The sequence below is a fragment of the Giraffa tippelskirchi genome, chromosome 10 (assembly GCF_054371585.1).
Source record: "Giraffa tippelskirchi isolate mGirTip1 chromosome 10, T2T-mGirTip1v1.2.pri, whole genome shotgun sequence".
Lineage (NCBI taxonomy): Eukaryota > Metazoa > Chordata > Mammalia > Artiodactyla > Giraffidae > Giraffa > Giraffa tippelskirchi.
In genome coordinates this window covers 25,239,586-25,266,027 of record NC_137284.1, presented here as the reverse complement: position 1 = coordinate 25,266,027, position 26,442 = coordinate 25,239,586, and the positions used below count along the sequence as shown (strand labels likewise).

Here is a 26,442-nt window from a genome sequence, read left to right as displayed (position 1 = left end):
TCATGTCTGACTCTTTGTGACCCTATGGACTGTACCTCACCAGGCTCCTCTGTCCATGGGATTTTCCAGGCAAGAATACCAGAGTGGGTTGTCATGCCCTCCTCAAGATAGTAATATAGTTACCACTAATAAACAAAGACTGCATTCTTCTTCTTGTGATCTTGGGTTCTATTAAAGAAATATTTTTTGTAGCTTTATATGTGATATTGGTTCTATAATTTTCTTCCTTTCATCGATTTATATCAGGTTTAGGTATTAATGTTAAAAAGGAATTTTAAAATGTCCTTTATCCTCTAGGCTCTGGAACAATTTACGTATTATTGTAACTATTCAGTGTAAAGTCCCTCTGTGCCTGTTAATTTGTTATTCCTTAGTAACACTCTGTATCTTCAGTGAAAATTGGTGTAGTCAAGTTTACATGTCTACTATGGTCACAATGATCTATCTGTAAGTAGTCTCTTAATAATTTTTAAAGTTTCTTCTGTTTCAATAGTTATTTTCTTTTTGTCATTTCTTATTGTGTATACACACGTCTTTTCTTTTTCCCTTGATTAACTAGTAGTTTATCTACTTTGTTAACCAAAAAATGGGATTTTGACTTATTAAATTGCACTCGTTGATTTTTCTATGCTCTGCCTTAACAATTTTTGCTTTTAATTTATGCTGTTATAAATTGCTATGTTTTCTCTTTCTTTTCTGGCATTTTAGTTGGAACTTAATTCACTGTTTTTTTTATTATTTTATGGTTATTGAAATTATTTATGTTTATTTTAATTTTTCTTTGGTCAATTTTTAAATAGGTCCCAGTGATTCTGATATATGGGTGTCTTATGACTAATTTTTAGATACTTTATAATTGTGATTTTTCATTCTGCTTTTAACCATGAATTATTTATTACATCATGCCTTTTTAATTTTTAAGTTGAAGGGTTTTAGTTTATATATCACTATGTTTCTAGTTTTGTTACATTGTGATCAATGTACATTACTTTTACTCTGTTTAAGTTCCTAATGCTTTCTCTTTGCCTCCTATATGACTAACTTTGTGACTGTTCCAAATATTTTGAGATGAAGTTATGTTTTCTATCATCAGGACACAGTTAAATATATAGACATAAAACAGTCTTTATTGACTATATTATTCAAGTTCTTGATATTTACTTTCTGGCTATATTATGTCTTATACAGGGTAGAGTCAAAAATCATTCTACTATTAATGTATTTTAATACACTATACTCCCTATAGTTTTTGCCTTACTAAGACATTTGCTGTCACTTTTTCTATATATATTCATAGCATATCATTTTCTGAATTGTAGCTTTCACAATTAAAAAGTATTCTTTGTTGAATTTAATACTTTTTAATGTAAATTCTACTTTGAAATCAACAGAGCAATATCTGTTTTACTATTTCTGTTTATTTCTGAATTATTTTTTAAGTGTTTCTCTTTATAAAGAATATATTTGTGTTTTTCCTAGTCAAATTTGAAAATAATTTTCCTTTTTAGAAATGACTTAAGCCCCTTCCCATTTTTGGATATGACTGATAACATTGTCATGCTATTTAAAAATCTTCAGATTAGGAAAAATGATCAATCAAATGGCTAAAATATTTAGCAGAAGTTTTAATCTGTTAAGTTAATTCAGAGACTGAATCTGACTCTCTTCTAGACTCCCCCAAACCTTAATTATTATAGTGGAACATCTTATACTTTAGAAAGTAAGCTGTAGGTATGTGCATGTGTGTATGTTATTTTTTACACGCATCTTTAGAGCAGCTCTCCACTCCCCCTCCCCCCAACAATATGTGCTACTTGTAAACAGTCTGTTTATGCGCACACTCCTCCCCACGGTTCCTTATTCTGAGATCATATACATACAAGTATCTCTAGACTGCCAGGTACATGGTAGGTGCTAATTAAATATTTACTGAATTAATTAATGCATGAATAACTCAGAGGAATGAGCTTCTTCGAAGTTAATTATTTTATTAAAGTATGTGAATTCATTGTTCCATTTGCCTGTAAAGTTATAGATGTAAACAAGTGATGTGTCTGCCTGATTTGAGCATAACATGGTCTAATTGTTTTAATGCATTCCATTTTCAGGTAATGGTTTCTGCCTGTAACAATTTTCAGCATTATATGAAGTGTCTAGATATAAACCTTCATTTGTTAAATTCCACTGTCTGTACTTTTAACCTTACCACAAAATCACATCTCATTTGAAAAAAAAATTATGCTATTTCTTTGGATCCTCAATATCCTCATTATCATCACACTTGGCATATGATTCAGATCCTAGCCTCAGCCTTATTATTTTGACTAACATAATTACTCTTTTCAATGAACTCTGAGAATATGAAATTATGTTGATTTACTGGCTCCTTAGAAAAGCCCAGGAACCTCTGGCTTGATCATGAGACCTCTCTGGCATGCTTTTCCTTGCATTTCATGCTCTGATTTTGTGTCTAGAAAGGACTTTAGAGGTTTTAACTTTTCCTTTGGATCATTAATTTCACTAAGTCATTTGGACAGCGGGGTACTTAGAACTTCCTCAGCGATTTGAATGAAAGAAGATTTTGAAAGTGCCTCAGTTGAATGCTTCTTAGACTAAGTTGAAGGCTTTCATTAGAAACAGACTACACTGTCCATGCAAGATTTATGAGTATATGATTGAACCGGGAATGACAGATATGATTATAGATGAGACTTTCACAAATGCGTGGGTAAAAAGACAATCATTTTCTAAGTGCAATGAATGATATTAGAAATTTAATTAATACGAAAACAAGCTATTAGAATAGAATAATATACTGTGTCTATAGTATTCAAGTAGAGCATTCCAACCCACCTGGTGAAATAATTAAAACTTATAAAAAATGAATATTACCTTAGTAATTATTTTAAAAATAATTAAGATTGTTTTACTATTTAAAGTTTTATTTAATTCATTAAAATATTCACAAAATACTGATCAGTAGAAGAAGAAAAATGAGATTTTGGTACTACAGCATTCTAAATGTTTTAATGAATGTACATGTAGTTGTCTGCATGGCTTGTTTTACATGTAAGTTCCCACATTCATATGCATATCACAGTGTACATTTTTATCTTTTCTGACTGTCCAATATCTGTACATTTTTACTATATTTGAAGAATTCCTTAGCTTTCAATTCTTGATGAAAAGCAGAACTTGTCTTTGTTAGGCTGGAGATGCTTTATCACTTTCCCAGATTCTCTGGCAGAAAGTTTGTAGGGAGGTAACCTAACCTTAGTTAATCAGATGCAATCACTCAGTATAGGTCATCTGGAAATACTGATAAGAGAGATCATTCTTTCTGTCAACAACAGTAGAAGCAGCAGTCCCAGTTTCCACTGATTATTTAACACTGATAAAGCAAGTTTCAGTTTCAAATGTTGATGAACTATTTCAGTAAAGGCCATTAGCCACCCTATGTGTATGAATTGTTCTCTCACCATGCGATTATTTTGCAGTTTCCTAATGACTAATGACATTGAGCATAGCTCATGTGCTTATTGGCCATTTGTACAAGTTCCTTATCAAATACAATGCTTTCTCTCATTCTGTAGGTATTTGAAGCATAAAACTTTTAACTTTGTTGAAATCCAGTTAGTCTATTTTATTCTCTTATTGCTTGTGCTTTTGGTGTCCTATCTACTAATTCATTGCCAAATCTGTGGTCATGAAGATTTATCCATGCTTCCTCTTAGAGGTTTCATCTTATACTACAGCTTGTGTATGGTGTGAGGTAGGGGTCTAAATTCATTATTTTTCATGTGGACCTCCACTTGTTGCACATCACTTATTGAAAAGCCTGTTTTTTTCCTGTTGAATTATATTATACCTTTATAAAAATTCAACTACCCATAAATGTGAATGTTTATTTTCAGATATACAATTCTGTTACACTGATCTTCACCTCTATTCTTGTGCCAGGACCCCCTTGATTACTACAGCTTTGGAGCAAATTTTAAAATCATATGTATGATTTTTCCAAATGTGTTTTTCTTTTTCAAGCTTGCCTTGGCTGTTCTGAGTCCCTAACATTTCCATATAAACTTTAGAATCAGCTTTTTAATTTCTGAAAAAAAATAAAAATAATCTTGCATTTTAAAAATGAGTATGTACAGTCTACAGATCAATTTGAAAAATATTGTCATCTTAAGTACATTATGTCTTTTGATTCAGGAACGTGAATATTTTTCCATTTGTATAGTTACAATATAATATCTTTCAACAATGTTTTGTAGTTTTCAGCATATAATTTTTCATTCTGTAAAATTTATTCATAAATATTTCTTGCTTTTGTATGCTATTGTATTTGGAATAGTTTCAGATTGTTTGTTGCCAGTGTACACATAAAGTTAATTTTTCTTATTTTCTTATCAAGCTTGTATCCTGCAAACTTGTTTAAGTCATTTAATACTATCTTTAGTTGATTTCTTTGAAGACCATATCGCCTGAAAACAAAGTTGGTTTTACTTTTTATATTTTTAATCTTGTGTCTTTTATTTATTTTTCTTGCTTAATTATCCTCCCTAGAAATTCCATTACAATATTGAAAGGAAGTGACACGAGTGGAAATTCTTACCTTTTTCATGATCATTTTGTAATTTACCATTAAATATAATCTTAGCTATGGGTTTTCTGTAGGTGTCTTTTGTGAAGTTGACGGAGTTCCTTTAATTGATAGGTTGTTTACAGTTTTTATCATGAAAGTATATTGAATTTTATCACATTCTTTTTCTGCATCTATTAAGACAATCATGGAGTTTTTATCCTATGATATGGTACATTACATTAATTGACATTCAGCTGTTAAAACAAATTTGCAATTCTGGAGTAAATACCACATAATTTGGGGTTATAATTCTATTTACATGTTGCTGGATTTTATCCACTATTTGTTTGAGAATTTTTATACATATGTTTATGAGAGATATTGGTCTTTAGCGCCCTTGTGATGTTTTTTGTCTGGTTCTAGTATCAGAGTAATACGACCTCCTAGAATGATTTGGGATGTATGCTCTCCTTTTCCACATTTTTGGAAGAACTTTTAAAGATCAGTGTTAATTTTTCTTTAAATATTTGGTAGGAATCACCAGGTAAGCTATCTGAGCCTGTGATTTTTTTTCTGGGAAGTACTAATTTAATCTATTTATTCTTTAAAGGTCTATTCACACTTCTCATTTATCCTTGAATAAATTTCATTTCTGTTTTTAAGAATTTGTCCATTTTACCTAAGTTATCTAGTTTGTTAGCATAAATAGTTCATAATATTCCCTCATGCTCCCTTTTATTTCTAAAAGATGGATAGTGATGAACCCTTTCTGATTCTTAAGTACTCCGAGCCTTTTCTCTTTTTTTCTTGGTCAGTACAGCTTCAGTTTTGATATTTTTACCAAAAGTAACTTTCAGTTCGTTGAATTTATGGTTTTCTATCTTCTACTTCTTTTCATTTATACTCAAATCTTTATAATTTCTTTCCATCTGCTTGCTCTAGTTTTACTTTGCTCTTTTATTCAGTGTCTTAATATGAGACATTAAGGTTATGGCTTGAGATTTAATATTTTATTCAGCTATAGCCTGCTATACCTATATATTGCCTTTGAAGCATGGTTGCTTTCAATGCACCTTATAAGTTTTGATATGCTGTCTTATCTTTATTCATTTTGAAGTATTTTCTAATTTATATTATGACTTCTTAATTGACCGATTGGTTATTAAAAGAGTATGTTGCTTGATTTCCACTATTTGTGAACTTCTTAGGTTTATTTCAATTATTTCCAATTTCAGTCTATTGTGGTTGGAGAAAACATTTTGTATGATTTCAACCTGTTTAATTTTACTGAAGTTTGTTTTGTGGCCTAACAAATGACATATCCTAGAGAATATTCCATATGCTATTAGGAATGTGTATTCTACTCTTATAGTTTTTCAGTTCAGTTCAGTCGCTCAGTCGTGTCTGACTCTGTGACCCCATGGACTGCAGCATGCCAGACCTCCCTGTCCATCACCAATTCCTGAGATATACTCAAGCTCATATCTGTTGGGTTGGTGATGCCATACAACCATCTCATCCTCTGTCATCTCCTTCTCCTCCCACCTTCAATCCTTCCCAGCATCAGGGTCTTTACAAATGAGTTAGTTCTTTGCATCAGGTGGCCAAAGTATTGGAGTTTCAAATTCAGCATCAGTCCTTCCAATGAATATTCAGGATTGATTTCCTTTAGGATGGACTGGTTGGATCTCCTTACAGTCCAAGGGACTCTCAAGAGTCTTCTCCAACACCACAGTTCAAAAGCATCAATTATTTGGCGTTCAGCTATCTTTATAGTGCAACTCTCACATCCATACATGACTCCTGGAAAACCGTAGCTTTGACTAGATGGACCTTTGTCAGCAAAGTAATGTCTCTGCTTTTTAATATGCTGTCTAGATTGGTCATAACTTTTCTTCAAAGAAGCAAGTGTCTTTTAATTTCATGGCTGCAATCATCATCTGCAGTGATTTTTGAGCCCCCAAAAATAAAGTCTGTCACTGTCCATTGTCTCCCTATCTATCTGCCATGAAGTGATGGGACTGGATGCCATGATCTTAGTTTTCTGAATGTTGAGCTTTAAGCCAACTTTTTCACTCTCCTCTTTCACTTTCATCAAGAGGCTCTTTAGTTCTTCTTCGCTTTCTGCCATAAGCGTGGTGTCATCTGCATAGCTGAGGTTATTGATGTTTCTCCTGGCAATCTTGATCCCAGCTTGTGCTTCATCCACCCCAGCATTTCTCACGATGTACTCTGCATATAAGTTAAATAAGCAAGGTGACAATATATAGCCTTGACATACTCCTTTCCCAATTTGGAACCAGTCTGTTGTTTCATGTCCACTTTTAACTGTTGCTTCCTGACCTGCATACAGACTTCTCAAGAGGCAGGTCAGGTGGTCTGGTATTCCCATCTCTTTCAGAATTTTCCACATTTTATTGTGATCCACACAGTCAAAGGCTTTGGCATAGTCAATAAAGCAGAAATAGATATTTTTCTGGAACTCTCTTGCTTTTTCGATGACTCAACAGATGTTGGCTATTCGATCTCTTGCTCCTTTGCCTTTTCTAAATCCAGCTTGAACATCTGGATGTTCACATACTGTTGAAGCCTGGCTTGGAGAATTTTGAGCATTAACTTGACTAGCATGTGAGATGAGTGCAACTGTGTGGTAGTTGAGCATCTTTGGCATTGCCTTTCTTTGCAATTGGAATGAAAACTACCTTTTCCAGTCCTGTGGCCACTGCTGAGTTTTCCAAATTTGCTGACATTTTGTGTGCAGCACTTTCAGAGCATCATCGTTTACAATTTGAAATAGATCAACTGGAATTCCATCACCTCCACTAGCTTTGTTTGTAGTGATCTTCCTAAGACCCATTTGACTTCGCATTCCAGGATATCTGGCTCTAGGTGAGTGATCACACCATTGTGATTATCTGGGTCATGAAGATCTTTTTTGTACAGTTCTTCTGTGTATTCTTGCTACCTCTTTTTAATATCTTCTGCTTCTGTTAGGACCATACCATTTCTGTTCTTTATTGTGCCCATCTTTACTTATAGTTTTTGTTCAAGTCATCGATTTCCTTGCTGATCTTATGCATACTTGATCTACGTGAGTGCTCAGTTGGAAGAACTTTGGAGCCCTGTGTTCTTATCACCTGCCTTTCCAAGGCAATATGTCGGTACCATTATTCAATTGACTGCTTCTCTCAGTGACATTCCTGTTTTTCAGTCAGGGAACTGGGTAGGGTGGCAGCCTTTAGTCTCCTTAACTTGCCTTTCCCTGCATGAAACCTCCATCGTACAAGTGAGATGGGGTAAGTTCAACTGAGGACTCAGTATTATAGGCTTCCCAGGTGGCACAGTGGTAAAGAATCTGCCTGCCAATGCAGGAGACACCAGAGATGCGGGTTTGATCCCTGGGTTGGGAAGATCCCTTGGAGTAGGAAATGGCAACCCACTCCAGTATTCTTGCCTAGAAAATTCCTTTTCATGGTGTCACAAAGAGTCAGACATGACTGAACACACACACACACACACACACATTCTTAGCCTGTCACATGTGGCATAAAAGCCTCTGCCCTATGAATAAGAGCTGTGGAGAAGGGGAGATCCCTGACTTTTCAACTACATAAACCTTCAATTTTGCCTTGGCAACATGGAGCTTGAAGAGGTGAAAAATGATGGCAAATTGTCTCTCCCATGGAGGTACCATAGTTCTTGAATGAAAACTGGGGGGAGTGGGAGACCTATTTTCTTGGTCTCACTTACCTGGAAAGGAACTTCCATCAGGCTGAATAGGGGTGGGGAGAGTAAGTCATAGCTCAAGAGCCACAGTCTTTTACTATTTTTTAAAATAAGCTTTAGATTTCTTTCAATAAATATTTATTTATTTGCATTATATCCTGAGGAGATTTTCCAAAGATTAAATAGTTGATATCGTTATTGTTCTTTTTATAAATTTTACCAGTTAAGGTTTTTGTTATTGCTGTTTTTTTTTTGCTGCAGAGTGGTTTCACAGAGTTCTTCCCTATCCCCCCCATTTTTTTTTTTGCCACACTGTGGAATCTTAGTTCCCTCATCAGGGATCAAACCCATACCCCCTGCAATGGAAATGTGGAGTCTTAACCACTAGACTGCCAAGGAAGTCCTCTTAAAGTTTTTTACACTGTCATCTTGGAAGCTATTAACTAGCTCATTTCCATTTAATAATTACCCCTTCTGCTTAAATTAGCTAGAGTTGGTTTCTATTGATCACAGCTAACAACTTTCAATCACACACACACACACACAAACACACACACACAGAAATGCAGAAAACTGACAAACTGAGATTCATCATTAGTTTCTGTATAAGAATTTTTTTAAATATGTTCCCTCTGATTAAAAGTAATTAAGTCTTATGTCTGTATGTGTAATTGGTAGGTAGTTGAGGATTTCGTCTTTGTTTTAACAAACTTATAAAAAGGAAAAAGTAAACTTCTGAGAAAATAATTCAAATATTAGATGTAATTTCTGTCTGCTAATGGTAGGCAGAAGACCTATGCCATTGAATAGTTTTTTAGGGATCATAAAATGTAATATTCATGTATAAATATATATATTTAAATTAAAAGGGCTTCCCTGAAAGCTCAGTTGGTAAAGAATCCACCTGCAATGCAGGAGACCCCAGTTTGATTTCTGGGTTGGAAAGATCTGCTGGAGAAGGGATAGGCTATCCACTCCAGTATTCTGGCCTAGAGAATTCGATGGACTGTATAGTCCACGGGGTCACAAATAGTCAGACACGACTGAACGACTTTCAGGGAGAGTAAGTGGTAGCTTAAGAGCCACAGTCTTTTACTATTTTTTTTTTTAATTCCTGGTGAAGAAACTAAGATTCCACATGCCCTACAATATGGCCAAAAAAAACCCCCAAAAAATGGGATAGGGAATAACTCTATGAAACCACTCTGTAGCAAAAACAAAACAAAAATAACAAAAACCTTAACTGGTAAAATTTATAGAAAGAACAATAACAAATATTTAATCTAATGGTAGGCAGAAGACCTATGCTAGTGATAGCTTTTTTAGGGATCATAAAATGTAATATTCATGTATAAATCTATATATTTAAGTTAAAAGGAATAATGCTATGTATATGTTACATATTCTGATTTCTAAAATTTAATACATTGTGAACATTTTATAATTTGGTGGTAGTTAATGTTGAATTTGGAGATTCATGGCCTTATTAGCATTTTGTATCTAACTCCTGGTGTGAATTTAGTTAAACTCAGGTACATTTTAAAAAAGGAGAGTGTCCATGGTGTTAATCTGATTCTAAGAATGATCTGTAACCCACAAATGTCTAAGAATCAAAATGTACAGGGATCATCAAAATAGCTGCATGATATTTCCTTTATTGGGCTTCCCAGGTGACTTAGTGGGTAAATAACTCACCTATATGCAGGAGACATAATAGATGCACGTTCGATCCCTGTTTTGGGAAGATCTCCTGGAGGAGGGCATGGCAACCCACTCCAGTATTCCTGCCTGAAGAATCCCCATGGACAGAGGAGCCTGGTGGGCTACAGTCTATGGGGTCACAAAAAGTCGGATATGACTGAGCGACTGACACACACTTCCTTTATTGACATATGGTAGTTTATTTAACTAATTCTTTATATAGGAACAGGGTTGGTTCAAATTTTTACCCTAATAGTTAATATTATCATGAACAATCATTTTTCAGGTCAATCCTCTAACAGATTTTCCTTAAAATTAAACTTTTAGTATTGAAATTGCCTCGAGAAAGCATATAGACATTTTGAGGCTTTTAATGCTTGCTTGCTTGCTTAGTTGCTTCAGTCATGTCTGACTCTTTGCGAAAGTATGGACTTCAGCCTGCCAGATTCCTCTGCCCATGGGATTCTCCAGGCAAGAATACTGGAGTAGGTAGCCATTCCCTTCTCCAGAGGATCTTCCTGACCCAGGGATAGAAACCACATCTCCTTTGTCTCCTGCATTTCAGGCAGATTCTTTACCCACTGAGCCACCTGAGAAGCCCAAAGCTTGTAATATATTTTGCTAAATTATCCTCCAGAATGGTTGCATCACCTTTGTTGCCAGAGAGTCTTACTGCCTAGCTAACTTGATAGATTAAAATCATTTTTAGTGCATGTAGTCACTAGCTAGTGAAAGCTAACCATCCCAATTAGACTTTTTGATATACATTCCTCTCCTGCTACAGATATGATGCAAAAACTCTTCAACTGTACTTTTTCACCTCAATACTATTAAAAGCTCAGCTTCAAATGCAAAGGATCTCCTACATCTGATGGCAGCCAGCCACATTTATTCCAGTGCTTACCTGCTGTGGATCCATGCAGAGTCAAGTCTGGCCTCATCATCCTTAGAATTCCTCATGACATACTCCTTGAGGCAGCTATCTGCAGCTACATGACAGAATATACACATTACAACCTTGACCGACAACTCCTGGTTTTGGCCTGCTGCTGGGATACAAACACTTTTACACCATCTCAGATCCTCTGCTGTGACAAAAATGTTGTCAGATAAATGGAAAGCCAGACTGGGTTATGGCTACCTGCCTGTGTGATATGTTGATATCAATGCAAAAGATCTGTAGGCCTCCAAAACTATCTCTGGTAAAGATACATAATCTTTTCCATTGTAATACTCATTTTGAAGAAGAATTTTAAAGAACCAAGTTTCAGATCTTTAGTTATTCATATTTCAAGTGACTCACAGGTTTTCTTTCTATGTATGCCTGGACATACAATAAAGTCTTTTGGTGTTATTACAACTTGCAATTTCTAGGCACGAATATTTTCAATTCATTGGTTTTCCATTTCAAATATGAGTACATTAGTATTGTTGATGAAAGAGTTTTGAACAGAAACCTATGCTCTCTCACTTGCTTAAAAAAAAAAAAACTCTTTCCCTTTCTTTTTAACACTTCCAACAACTCTGATATTCTCAGGCTCCATCTCATGGAAAGTTGGAATAGAAGAAATGACATTTTTTTTGGTAACTCTAAATGAGAGGCCTATTTTGTAATACTTCAGTGGAATAGCCTGGACTGCAAGAAATAAGCTACACTACCAGATAATAATTATTTGATTTGAAGAACAAAGAAAACTTTCTGAAAATCTGATTTCTGACCAACACTTTTAGATGTAAAACAGAGTGTTTAAATTCCTACTTCTCAGGATTTAATATAAAATAAAAATTCCTAAACACATTCTTGATAAGAATTTTCAATTGTCTGTTTATCCCATGTTCATTCTCATTGTGGTCCCTAAATTGCTGGAAGGAGCAATTCCATTTAAAAAATTGGAGTGAAGTAACTTTCAGTTTGTGTTTATTTTAGAGAACTTTATAGAATTTGCTTAATTAGTTGAATAAGAGTAAAGTCTCTGAAAGACTTCATTGTGTGTCAGTAGAGCATTGTGTTTGAAGGCACAGTCTTTGGAATGGTGCAGACCTAGATTTGAACCACGATTCTGCCAAAAGCTACCAGTATCTACCTTAAATAACTTACTTCATTTCTCTGGTTCTCATTTTCCAAGTATATCAAAAGGGTATGTTAATATTACTCTTATACATTCTTTTAAGGATTAAATGAGATAATGAAAGTTGTTAAGTGTTTAGCATACTCTCTGGAACACAGATGGCTCTCCATTAAGGGCAGCTAACATCCTGGAACACAGTAGGTGCTCAATAAAGATTTTGTTTCATGATAGAGTACCTTTCCTAAGAAACCAAGGTTGAGAGTAAATTTCCAAATTCCTCTTTTCATATCACATAGAATATTTATATATTTCTTGGGAGGCCTTCTTTCTTGCCTACTGTTTTCCATTGCTGAAATCTCATGCACTGAGAACTTGCAAACTTCCAGAAATACTTTCAGTGGCACCATTGCAAATCTTCAGTAAGGTTTATTACGAACCATGGTAGGAAAGACACTACAAAAACTTTCTCTGGGACCAGCAGCTAGCCTGACTGCTGCTGCCTCACATTTTATTTGCTTTTACTTTACAGCTCTTTGCGGGAGACCTGGGTTTGATCTCTGGGTTGGGAAGATCCCCTAGAGAAAGTGAAAGAAAGAAAGTGAAGTCGCTCAGTCGTGTCTGACTTTGCAACCCCATGGACTAGCCTACCAGGCTCCTCTGTCCATGGGATTTTCCAGGCAAGAGTACTGGAGTGGTTTGCCATTTCCTTCTCTAGGGGATCTTCTCGACCCAGGGATCGAACCCAGCTCTCCCGCATTGTAGGCAGACGCTTTACCGTCTGAGCCACCAAGGAAGATCCCTTAGAGAAGGAAAAGGCAACCCACTCCAGTATTCTGGTCTGGAGAATTCCATGGACTGTATAGTCCATGGGATCGCAAAGAGTTGGACATGACTGAATGACTTTCACTTTCACTTTGAGTATCTAGGGGGAAGTAATATGGAAAAAATACTGAAATTTACATTCATCTATCTTTTAAGAATTTTTAAAATACTTCACTCAGCATCATCTTGTGTAATCCTCATGAGGGACTTGTAAAGTCTCCCATTCTACAGATGGGAAAAATTGAGATTTCAAGAAATTGTGACACATGGTTAAATATGTATAGAGGGTTGCAGAGCCTGTCTCCCAACTTCCAGTTCATTGCCCATCCCCTCCATGTTAGCTCCTAAATTCCTCACACTTACCCAGAAGGCAGGAGGGTTTCTTCTTCTGCCCGATGGTCAAATGTCCAATCACAATCATTCCCTTCCAGATAAAGCACTGATTAAGCAGTATGTCTCCCTGGGAAAAAAGTAACCCAGAATTGTGACCTTTCCTGATATGTTAATGTGAATGAAGAGTCTGAAAGGAGATTCACAGGTGAAATAAACAAATAAGCATGAAGTCATTGTATCCATCCAAGTTGGTCTAGACTTTTATTTCCCTTGCAAATTTTCATAGAAGTCTAAAACAAAACAAAACAAAACAACTAACCTTTAGTGTTTTCCAGTTTTATGCCAGACTTTGTTAGTTTCACTATTTTTTTTCACTCGTTTGATTTTTTGCCTCATATTTGTGAGGTAATATTATCATTTCCCACAATTTGTATTTAATATAAGGTGACCGAGAGACAATGAGCTATTTTCCCAGAGCCATCTTTCTATTAAGTGTCTAGGTCAGCATAAGAATATAGTGAAACTATATTCTAAATGTGAAGCTGTGATTGGTCTAAGAATATTAGATTGCTATTGTTTTCTTGCTGGGGTTTCTCGGAATATGAAAACAAAATAAGATATTTCCCAGGATCAGGGTCTTTTCCAATGAGTTTAATGCGAAGAACTGACTCATTGGAAAAGACCCTCTCTCTGGGAAAGATTGAAAGGCAGGAAAAGAAAGGGACAATATTGGATGAGAAGGTTTGATGCCATCATCAACTCAATGGACATGAGTTTGGGCAAGCTCTGGGAGATGGTGATGGACAGGGAAGCCTGGAGTGCTGCAATCCAAGGGGTTGCAAACAGTCCGACATGACTGAGTGACTGAACTGAACAGAGCTTTTTGTCTTAAGTTTTGGCAGTGTTGTTTGACAAAAATGTCAAACTTTGGGCTGTCCTTTCCTCAGCTCCCCAGAATAAATGCCCTTTATATGGCTCCCATAATGTATGCCAAGATGGAAGTCAAGACGTTCATAGTCTCACTCGCCTGTTATCATTCTTTGCAGATAATTTAATTTACATTTTCCAATCAATCCTCAAAGCACAGTGTTTGATATTATTATACCAAAAAGAAAAAAAAAATTCAAATACCTAGAAGTTTGAAGTAACAGTTATTCAGTTGATCATACATTCTATTGTGTAATCACTTAAAAACCAAGCCTTCTAAGCAAAACAAAACAAAAAATTTCAAACACATATATTTCCCAAGAGTGAGGTGTTTTATAATCTTCCAAGGCTCCTCATGAAAAGAGGACAAAGTTCCTGTTCGATTCTTTACTATCTCACCAAAATTCGCTTTCTTTGCTAATTTTTTATTAATTCCACTATGGCTTTGTTCTTGATATTTTATCCATTCTTTATCATCTTTATGTTTTCTTGTCTTTTGTTTAGAATTCCTTTGATATCTCTGACACTTCCTCCCATGAGACAAATCCTACTTATTTTTATGAGAATTAAGACCACCTGTGTGACATTACTTACGTATCAGGATTGAGAACTGAGAATAAGTATGTCAACAAGACAACTATTTATTATAGGAAGATTTTAAATTAATAAATAGTGTCACTGTTTGCTTCAGGATATTCCTGCATTATCAGTTTATCTGAAAAAAATAGTTTTCTTGACTGGGCAAATAGCATGATCATCAAACAGTTTACTTATCAAGAGTTGCTTCAAGATGCTCACCATGCTGATCCACCAATCCTAAGCAATTGTGTCATATTTTCATCCTAATCTCAATTAGGTACCTACCTGAAAAGACCTGATTTAAACCAACGAAGCTTGTATCCTAAACCTTTTAAATATCTTTGATCCCTGCTTGTGAGAAGCAACTAAGTCTCGATCAGGGTGCTGTTACTTCCATTGTTTTCATAAAATTAGCTTTGCTCATCTAAGGATATTATGCTTTTTTTTTTTAAGTCTGCAGTCCACCATATTCAGAATTCTTTATTCTTTATTCAGAATTCTTTCAAAAGAAAAAAAGTAGAAAAAACAACTCAAATTAATTTAAAACTAAAAAGAGAATATCTCGGCTCAATAATTGAAGGTGACTAGAAAGTCAGTACTTAATAGAAAGGCTTAAACATGGTCTCCAGAACTCAGCTTTACTTTCTCAGATTTTACCCCCAGGTAGCAGATTTTACTTCCACTTCAGATTTTATTTCCCAGGTCAGCACTCTTATGGTAGAATGCATTGTTTCAGTTTGCTCTAGGCTTTCCTTCTAAGTCAGGTTTTCCCAGAAACAGACCTTGAGCAAAAGATTCAACTCCAGGGATTTCATCTGTGAAGGTTATGTCAGTAGGAAAGTGGAAGACAGGACAGGGAAGGTGAAAAACTGATGAGGAGTACATTATAAGTTAACTGCCGCTTTGGGCAACTAAAGCTTTTAACCCTGAAGGGATACTTCAGGCACTAATGTAAAACACCCTTCTCAAAATTATACCACCTAAAGGACCAGGGAGACTTATCTCTGCACGTCAACTACTATTAGTCATTGTTTTTAAGAAGCAAGTCCAGGCTGATGTCATTGAGATTAGAGCAGATGTAAATGGTTTTAGAAAGTTCTGAGGCAGCAACCATATGCAAATATACACAACTGGAAGTTGGCAAGCGTGCAGTGAAGTCAGAGGCTCCAGGGATATGGGCAATGCATCTAAAATAACTACTACTCTCAGATCCCAAGCTCTAAACCCTCAGCATGTTACAAAAGTACAATTATTTTTCTTAGGACCATATTATATCACATGCTTTGACCAAGATAATCATTGCAAAAACTAGAAGTATAGGGATGTCAGCTACAAATGGCAGAGTAAGGGCTCCCCAAATCCTGTCATTATAAAAGCAGTGAGCATACTGGCAGAAATGATCACAATCACTTTTTTTTTTTAAGGACCTCTTTTTTTTTCAATCATTTTTTTTTTTCAGAACTCTAAATATTAACTAGTAGTTTTCCACCACCTGGGGAGTATTTATTCAAGAAAACCATTTCAATATTGGTTAAGAATAGTGAGATGTGTAGTGGTTTAACTTATCCTATTCCCAGTTTTCTCTTTTGTGCTTCACAGCAACCTAGAAAATTAGCACTCCATAATCGTTCATAAAAGAAAAGAAAATGCAGTTTGGAACCACCGAAAGGAGCGAATGAAATCAAAGTCCCTTTGAGATTTGCCCAGAGAGCTGCTATTATTTTCCCTATTAAACGGAAATTTAACGTTACTGTATGATCCAGTGATTCTGCTCATAGTATGAGTATGTACCCAAGATAACTGATATCATCAGTTCAGTTCAGTCACTCAGAAGTGTCTGACTGTGACCCCATGGACTTCATGCAGCCTGCCAGGCTTGCGTGTCCATCACCAACTCCCGGAGCTTACTCAAAATCATGTCCATCGAGTCAGTGATACCATCCAACCATCTCATCCTCTGTCATCCCCTTCTCCTTCAATCTTTCCCAGCAGTAGGGTCTTTTCCAATGAATCAGTTCTTCACATCAGGTAGCCAAAGTATTGGAGCTTCAGCTTCAGCATCAGTCCTTCTATTGAATATTCAGGACTGATTTCCTTTAGGATTGACTGGTTTGATCTCCTTGCAGTCCAAGGGACTCTCAAGAGTCTTCCCCAACACCACAGTTCAAGCATCAATTCTTTGGTGCTCAGCTTTCTTTATAGTCCAACTCTCACATCCATACATGACTACTGGAAAAACCAGTTTTGACTAGATGGACTTTGTCGGCAAAGTAATGTCTCTGCTTTTTAATAGGCTGTCTAGGTTGGTCATAGCTTATCTTCCAAGGAGCAAGCGTCTTTTAATTTCATGGCTGCAGTCACCATCTGCAGTGATTTTGGAGTCCAAGAAAATAAAGTCTGTCACTGTTTCCATTGTTTCCCCATCTATTTGCCATGAAGTGATGGGGCCGGATGCCATGATCTTCATTTTTTGAATGTTAAGCTTTAAGCCAGCTTTTTCACTCTTCTTTTTCACTTTCATCAAGAGGCTCTTTAGTTCTTCCTCTGATATCATATTTCCACACAAATTTGACATGATTGTTCATAGTAGCATCAATCATAATAGCTAAAATCTAGAATGTTCTCAACTGATGAATGAACTGATAGATGGATGAACAAAGTGTTTTATAACCATAGAGTGAAAAATTATTCAGCCACAAAAAGAAGGAAATAGTGATACATACATACATACATGTTCAGTTCAGTTCAGTTCATTTGCTCAGTCGTGTCTGACTCTTTGCGACCCCATGAACCGCAGCATGCCAGGCTTCCCTGTCCATCACCAACTCTCGGAGTTTACCCAAACTCATGTCCATTGAGTCAGTGATGCCATCCAAACATCTCATCCTCTGTCGTCTCCTTCTCCTCCTGCCCTCAATCTTTACCAGCATCAGGATCTTTTCAAATGAGTCAGCTCTTCACATCAGGTGGCCAAAGGATTGGAGTTTCAGCTTCAACATCAGTCCTTCCAATGAATACCCAGGACTGATCTCCTTTAAGATGGACTGGTTGGATCTCCTTGCAGTCCAAGGGACTCTCAAGAGTCTTCTCCAACACCACAGCTCAAAAGCATCAAGTCTTCAGTTCTCAGCTTTCTTTATAGTCCAACTGTCATATCCATACATGACCACTGGAAAAACCATAGCCTTGACTAGACAGACCTTTGTTGGCAAAGTAATGTCTCTGCTTTTTAATATGCTGTCTAGGTTGATCATAACTTTCCTTCTAAGGAGTAAGTGTCTTTTAATTTCATGGCTGCAATCACCATCTGCAGTGATTTTGGGCCCAAAAAAATAAAGTCAGCCACTGTTTCCGCTGTTTTTCCATCTATTTGCCATGTAGTGATGGGACCAGATGCCATGATCTTAGTTTTCTGAATGTTGAGCTTTAAGCCAACTTTTTCACTCTCCTCTCTCACTTTCATCAAGAGGCTCTTTAGTTTAAACCTTGAAAACTTTACACTGAGTGAAAGGAGATAGACATTAAAGGCTATGTACTGTATGATTCTGTTTACATAAAATGTCCATTCAGGAAAATCCAAGGAGACATAAAATAGATTGGTGGTTGCCAAGTGCTGGTTGTGGATGCCATTGAGGAATAACTGCTAATGGGCACAAGATTTCTTTTGGAGAATGATACAGTTGATCTGGAATTAGATATTGGTGATGGTTGCCCATTCCTGTAAATATGCTGACAATCAATGAACTGTACACTAGAAAAGAGTGGATTATGATATGCATATTATGTCTCTATGTTTTAAAAAGTGTTAAACAATTTTTTATAATGCTCTATATTGTCAGGCCTGGGTTATATCCCTACTCCTGAGGGATAAGGGAAGTCCCACAATGAATTGATGGTAGGGTGGTTGCAAATTAAATTCAAGATGGTGTTATCAGAAGAAGGGGGGAATGGGTGCTGAGCTAGCCAAGACAAGAAAACCTTTTCTACTCTGGCCATCTCATCAAAGGCCAGTCTTACAAACCCTTTGATTGAGGCTCTTTGTCAGTGCTACCAATTTGTTGGTGTTTTCATGAAAACAACTACTTTCCTGCTACAAAGGTACTACGTGCTCTAATGTTTACTTTCAGTCTCTCTTGTGTCAGGACCATACTAGTTTATTTCTCCCAGCTTTCTGTACACCAAATCATGCTTTGTTTACAGCCAAAATAATGGCAACAATAATGTAGTACTCTAAATACCGTCTAAACAACACAGATTTCTCTCTAGATTCTAATGCATTTAGTGTAAATTTGCCCTGAGTAGTGGAAGGTATACCCCCAAGTATACCCCCAAGCTAAGTTTCCATTAAATGCTCAGCTAAGTCCATCCTGGCTACACAAGTACACGTGGGAAAAGTGGTCAGTCCTTTTTACATGCTCAATCATGTATTTTCAGTAATATGTCCTATAACTGCATGTGTGAATACAGATGTTAAAAGAGAAAAAATTTAGCTAGCAAAAATAACCTTATTTATTCAAAATATAAGCATAAAATTGTTGTCAAAGCACTAAGTTAATGAATTTTGGTGGCCTCTACATGTTCTCTCTGTCTCTCAATCTTTCAATCTAGCTCTCAATCCCTTTCTCAAAAATCTTTTGGTACGAGACTACCTGACTTTCAGTCATAAATGCATAAGATACATATTGATACTAGTCTATCTCATCATTTGCCACTATAAAATATACAGAAATTTCTTATAACAAGTTAAAATTTATCAAAATTTACACACCAAAATTGTACATAATGCCATTCACAGCCAAGAGAAAAGTAAACAAGGGTAAAGATGCAGAATTAATTCATAACTGCATAAAATTAATGGTAATACACACCATAGTCCTGTGATAATATTGTAGCCAGGTGTTGCTACTGCAGAGAGCTTGAGTGTTGTGAGTATCAGCTTCAAAGGCCCCAGATGCCAATCATCCCCCAGTAAGCTGGCATCTCTTCAGTAAATCTCTTATCTTGGCAATCTGATCTCTGCAGTTTCTCACGATCTCTTCCCAAACCTGATCTCTCCCATTATCACGATCTCTTGCTGTTCTTGTCTAATTTCCATCATGTTTAATGAGATATTGTAAACCTTGAATAACACCGTGGGACCCATACAAAATGCCACTAGTGATGCCGGGAAAGCTCCTAAGAAGCAAAGTCATGATATTACAAGAAAAAGCTGAATTGCTTGACATGTATTGTAGACTGAGTTTTGCAGCTGTGGTTGCCACCATTTCAAGAGATAAGTGAATCCCATGTAAGGACCATTGTTAAAAGAACAAATTATGAAGTCATCTCTACAGCTATACCAGCAAGTATGAAAACCTTGTACTTTTTGCAAAATACCTTCTTATCTCATACTGACAGTGCTTTTATGTGGGTGCAGGATTGTTATAAGAAAGAATACACATAGACTCTAATATGATTGGAGAAAAAGTGAAGTCATTATATGACAACCTAAAGCAAAAGGCAGGTAGAGAATATAAAGTTGGAGAATTTAATTCCAGCAAAGGATTGGGACCATATAAAAAACTTTTAGAGAAATTTAAAAGTCAGACAGAAATTACAATGTATTTCTATAAAATTTATCCAGTATCCCTGCCCCTCTTGTCTCCCCTTTCACCTTCTCTTCCTCTTCTGCCTCTGCCATCCCTAAATCAGCAAAATCAACCCTTCCTTCTCCTCCTCCTTATCATACTCAACATGAAGATGAAAAGGATGAAGACATTTATGATGATTCATTTCTACTTAATGTAGTAAGTAATCATGTTATATGGTTAATAAACCTATCTGTTGTGTGTGTACATGTCTTTTTATGAAAATCTAGTAACTATATGGCAAGAACTGTTTCAGATGTTTTTGTGTCATCATCATCACCTAAGTATTCATCACTAGAACATCTTGTGCAAGATAGTCTGGATATTAATCCTATGACAGTCATAAGAATTACAAATATATCATAGCTTTTAGCTTACATTTTCATGATTTGTAGTCTTTGGTAAATGTAAGTTCTTACCTCTTATGTAAGGTCATTGTCTCCTGTTTAATTTGATGTTTTATGTCAAGTTTAAGAATATAATAAAGAATGTGTTTCTCTAAAAATATAAAATTACATCTTTTATTTAAGAAATGTCCTGTTTCCTTCATTATGTTGCTCATGCATTAAATATTTCAACAACTAGCTTAAAGATCACTTCCAAAGAGATGTTAGTGATTATTTTTATATTAACTTGAAAAGATGGCTTACTGTAGAGTTATATTCCTTATCACTGACCCACCAGGGAAGCCTAATATAACCTAGTATCTCCTTACTAGTCATAAGAATTAAGTAATAAGACATATGTTAATTAAATTTGTGAATCATTTTGCTAACTCCTGACTCCTCTGAAGCAATAATTTCTCAAGTTTTGGTTCTTCTTGTCTATCTGACTCAGTTTAGCAAAGCTGATGGACAATCTACCTACTATGCCCAAGGATTAATTCTAAAAGATCTTTCCCAACCTGTTGGGTTTTGTGGGCTTAGTTTTACCTCAATTCACTTTTTACCAGAAACACAAGATATAAGTAACACCATAATCTAGTTTTATCAGCGACTCATTCTGTAAGTTTGAGATTCTTCTGATTTAGCAGGGAAGGAATGAAATTCCTGTTCAAGAAAACTTCTCCCCAGTCTCTTTTTTTCTTTTAATTTCTTCCAAGACTGAATCATAAAATACACCTATTAAACTGCTTTTCAGGTCTCCTCTTTGTAACACCAATTTCCTCCTTCATATTATTTACCTAAAGTTTCAAAGTGAGAAGTTAAATTCTGAAAGGAAATAAAAAAGCTCAAAATTCCATTAACACTTGGGAAAAATGTCTTCATGAAAGCTGAGTGAAATAGATTTGGAACCAGAGTAAGGATCAAATTAAGGGTATTTTTTAAAGCAATTTAAGGTTAAATATATGAAAATAGATTTTATTACTGAAAAAAAGAAGACATCAAATAATGTAAAAGACCATTTTTTCAAATGTAATGCAATACAGTAAAATAAGCAATTATCTTTAAATGTCCATTTTGTAGGTGCCTGGTACAGTTAAAAAGGAACACAATCATGACTGGTAATAGGAACTTAGAAACCATGTAGTTAATTAACTAAAACTATTATCTATTAGGTAGAATTTTCTAAAATTTCTCTGTTAATTGATATTGTCCTTGTTCAGAGAGTGAAGGTTTTATCTCAAAAGAATTAAAAAAAAAAAAAACTATTGTCTCTAAATTTGATCTGGTCTTATGCTTAAAATACAAAAGTGAAAAATCAAATCTACAGATTCTACACGGATCTTCAGTGAAATTTTTTCTTCTTTGTAGCAAATATGGCTTAAATTGTAATAATTTAGCAAAGAATGGGCCAAATTTGCTTTTAGAGACCAATTTCTACCGTACTATTAAAGAGATTTTACCTTTTGAGGAGCTGTTGGGAAATCAGGTTATACATGGAAAAAGGTGAAGGCAAGGGTATTGGTGTCAGAACATAAATAAAACTTGTGTTTGAATAAACTATTTTCTCCTTGGTTTGCACCCACTTCCAATATCTTGAAAGTACAAGAGGTGCTTAGTCCTAATCACAAACAGCCAAAGATTGATTATGGAAAAAACGGCGGCCATAGAGCAAAAAATGGATGGATGGTGGAGAAGGATGCTGATACTGAATCACTGACAGAATGTTTGTGAGTGTGAATGCTTGTTTATATTTTTAGTCTGGGACAGTGACTTATAAAGTGAATTTTTGAGAGCATTAGGGAAGAGGATGAGACTTTGTTCATATTTGTCTGTTGGCTCTTTATTCTACAATAGCTCTGCCACAAGTTGAATGGTAATCAGATATGATTTGATTTCTGCTTCAAAACCCAATCAAATATATTGTAGGAAAAGCGCTACCTGAAGACCTGCCTGATTTTTAAACTAAACAACTTGACTGTGAGTGCTGTTTTACTTAAAAAGAAATAAATGGCTATTGAAACACAATGTTTGCATATTTTGTGAATATATTCTACTCCAAAAAATACAATCAAAGTTGCTGTAAATACACACAAATCATCACAATCTTATCATGAAATCTATGTGGGTTTGAATTTACAGGCCCTACAGAATGTAGGATTACATTCATTAAATTTAGAGGAGCCAGGTGTAAACATTTCATTTATATTACCTTCTAAAATAAGCTTTTTTTTTTTTCCCAGTCAACTTGATTCTTCATGATGCCCTGCTCGTAAATCTTGCCTTCTTGCCCAAGAATCCTGCCTCCTGTGAGTATCCTTCTTATTTCCACTTCTCCAGATTTGACTCACTCTTTAAGATACAGCTAAAAAGCAATCTTCCCCATTAAACATTTTCTGACATCGAATTCATTTATCCTTTTTTATGAATTTCTAGAAGCTTCATTTTCTGTACTACTAATCAAACACATGTATTTTTACTGTATACAATCAAATTTTCTCAGTGTAACTTTGACCCCACAAAACTCAGTTCAGTGACTCTAGTTGGTATTGAAATACACTGCAATATTAAATTTTTTGTGAAAGAAATTAAAAGTTTTAGATCATAGGAATTGCTTTGTCAATCTTTAGATGCTGCCTCGGTTTCTTGGGGTTGATCAGTCTGCAAGAGAACAAACACTGGCCTGTTTGAAGAAATAAAGTGATGCAGTGACTTCCCTTTGCCCACAAAATATGTCCAGACCCCTCAGCATGTAGCATGGCATTCAAGGACCAGAAATAAGTTTATTGTTACTGGAGCTGAGTGAATGAGGGAAAGAGTAGCAGATGATAAGACCAGAGACCACGAAGTTATGCAAGATTTTGTAGGCTAAATAAGGGATATTGGCTTTAAGCCGAATGGTTTTGAGAAGTGGAAAAAGATTATTTATGTTTGAAATCATCCAAGAATTTATTTGGCTAAATCAAATTGAAGGATTAATCACTACCAATGAAGTCAGATGTGAAACTGCAGGTAGAGAGGGCTGAAGGTAACGTTATACATAGATTTTTGACTTCAGTCATGTCTGACTCTGTGCGACCCCATAGACGGCAGCCCACCAGGCTCCTCCGTCCCTGGGATTCTCCAGGCAAGAACACTGGAGTGGGTTGCCATTTCCTTCTCCAGTGCATGAAAGAGGAAAGTGAAAGTGAAGTCGCTCAGTCGTGTCCTACTCTTAGCGACCCCATAGACTGCAGCCTACCAGGCTCCTCCGTCCATGGGATTTTCCAAGCAAGAGTACTGGAGTGGGATGCCATTGCCTTCTCCGTCTCTTATGTCTATATGTATGTATATTCTCTTACGTCTATATATATGTATATATACATCACAATGGAATTTTACTCAGCCATGAAAAGACTGAAGTCTTGCCATTTGTGACAATGTAGATGAGTTTTGAAGGCACTGTCCTAAGTTAAGTCAGATAAATACTTGTGATCTCACTTACATGTAGAATTTCAAAATAAAACAACAAAAAAAAATCTTCATTGATATGGAACAGACTGCTGATTGCCAGAGGAAGCAAATAGAGTATAGGGCAATGGGTGAAGGTGGTCAAAAGGCACAAACTTCTAGTTATGAGATAAATAAATTCTGGAAATGTTCTGTACAGCATGGTAACTACAGTTAATGATACTGTGTTTTATGTTGGAAAGTTGCTAAGATCGTGGGTTTTATAAGTGCCTACCACAAGAAAATAATGTGAAACTATGAGAGGTGGTTGGAGAAGGCAACGGCATCCCACTCCAGTACTCTTGCCTGGGAGACCCCATGGACGGAGGAGCCTGGTAGGCTACAGTCCATGGGGTCGCTAGGAGTTGGACAAGACTGAGCGACTTCACTTTCACTTTCACCTTTCATGCACTGGAGAAGGAAATGGCACCCCACTCCAGTATTCTTGCCTGGAGAATCCCAGGGACGGAGGAGCCTGGTGGGCTGCCGTCTATGGGGTTGCACAGAGTCGGACACAACTGAAGCGACTTAGCAGCAGCAGCAGCAGCATGATAGGTGGTAGATGTTAACTAAATTTTTTGCAGTAAACATTTTGCAATATATCCATGTATCAAATCATTACTGTGCACACCTTAAACTAATACAAATTTATATGCCAATTATATTTCAATAAAGCTGGGAAAAGAAATCCATTAGTATTTTTATATCTTTCTTTTATAAAAGTCTGATGTCTAGGAACTGACACAATGTAGATGAGGTGCTGAATGATCCAAGGTTAGAATTTGCCAAGCAACTACATCAGAGGGAAAGGGAAAGATAGTCAGGTTGGACAGTGAAATTTAAGCTGGTTAAGGAGGGAAATGAGAACATAAGGAGTCCTGAGAGGGGGTAAAATGGAGGTTCAATGGGCTGCATTTATATGGGTTTGAAAAATTGTTGTGAGTCTGGAATAGAGGCAGTAGACTAGAAAGAAAGGTGTTGATTATGGATGTGATACTTGGAATTGCCATAATGAAAACAATGTTAGTGACTGAAGTTGTGGGAATGGATTGTTGAATGGAGGAGATGATGAGACCATTAAAAGAGCATAGATTATTGAATCCGTCAAAAGCCAAGATACTAATCTATATAAAAAATCTTTAAGGAGGCAAGAAAAGAGAAGCTATGAGGTTGTAAATGTGAAGCTCTTGAAGGACTACTATGTCAAGTCCCAAGAGGGTCAGGGTATTTTTCTTGGGGATGCAGAGTCTCACCAACAGTGAGGTCCTACCTGTGGTGAGGCAAATGAATTTTATTAGCCTCACCCCAGCCATCATCATGTAACCTTGGGAAAAATCTCTCAACCTCTGTAATCCTTAGTTTTCTTTTTTACTATGAATTGGGTAGATTTGTACCTGACTATAGGGTTGATTATAAAAATAAATTGGCACAACATATAAAGAACTCAGTATTAATGGTTGACATCTAGTAAGCATTCAGAATGGGCTTACCAGGTGGCTCAGTGGTAAAGAATCCACCTGCCAAAGCAGGAGATACGGGTTCGATCTCTGGGTCAGGAAGATCCCCTTCAGGAGGAAATGGCAACTCACTTCAGTGTTCTTGCCTGGGAAATTGCATGGACAGAGAAGACTGGCAGGCTACAGTCCATGGGGTTGCAAAAACTGAGACAACACACACAAACACACAAGCGCTGAGAATATGTTAGCCATTATCATTGTTATTATCTCATTAACAAACTACATGTCTTTTGAGGAAAGCATCCTGTTTCAATCAGTTTGATATCTCCCTATGCAACTAGTGTAGAGCTAGGTGTTACAAAGTTTTGTTAAATTTGTATAACTCACTCATTTTCTACTTAAATTAGCCTTTCTTTTTTTTTTTTTTAAGAAAATGTCAATAAATGAGATATTTTAAGACATACCTTAACTCCTAGGACGCTCAGTACCCAGCACCCGACCGAGAAAAGCTTGGTTAGTTGCTTGAAAACACTAATTTCTGCCCATGCTTTGGAGTCTCTGTGAAACAAGGATAATGATACACTACATGCTTGTGAATGCTTTTGAATCTGTTAGATGAATGCAGCACTAAAATTAAATTGTCACCAAGTTGAAACTAGATTCTGTTTCGTGAAAGAAGCCTCATAAACTGTTGTTTCTCTATTTAGGCCCAAAGCAAAAATCTATAGTTTTAACCTTGGAATT

At 36.0% G+C, this 26,442-nt stretch overlaps 1 long non-coding RNA gene across 3 annotated transcripts in view; it reads right to left on the bottom strand.

Moving 5' to 3' along the window:
* LOC145523459 (uncharacterized) overlaps positions 1–26,442 on the bottom strand; it is a 45,608-nt gene that overhangs the window by 7,409 nt on the left and 11,757 nt on the right. Inside the window, exons 2-5 of one of the 3 annotated variants that reach the window (XR_014066575.1) lie at positions 26,163–26,256; positions 25,732–25,902; positions 13,267–13,363; positions 10,917–11,001 (exon numbers count right to left, since the gene is read on the bottom strand). This is a non-coding gene — a long non-coding RNA (uncharacterized LOC145523459). Of the gene's footprint in view, positions 1–4,530; positions 7,708–10,878; positions 11,002–13,266; positions 13,364–25,731; positions 25,903–26,162; positions 26,257–26,442 lie in introns of those variants that run through there. The other 2 variants (XR_014066577.1, XR_014066576.1) reach the window with 2 other exon arrangements.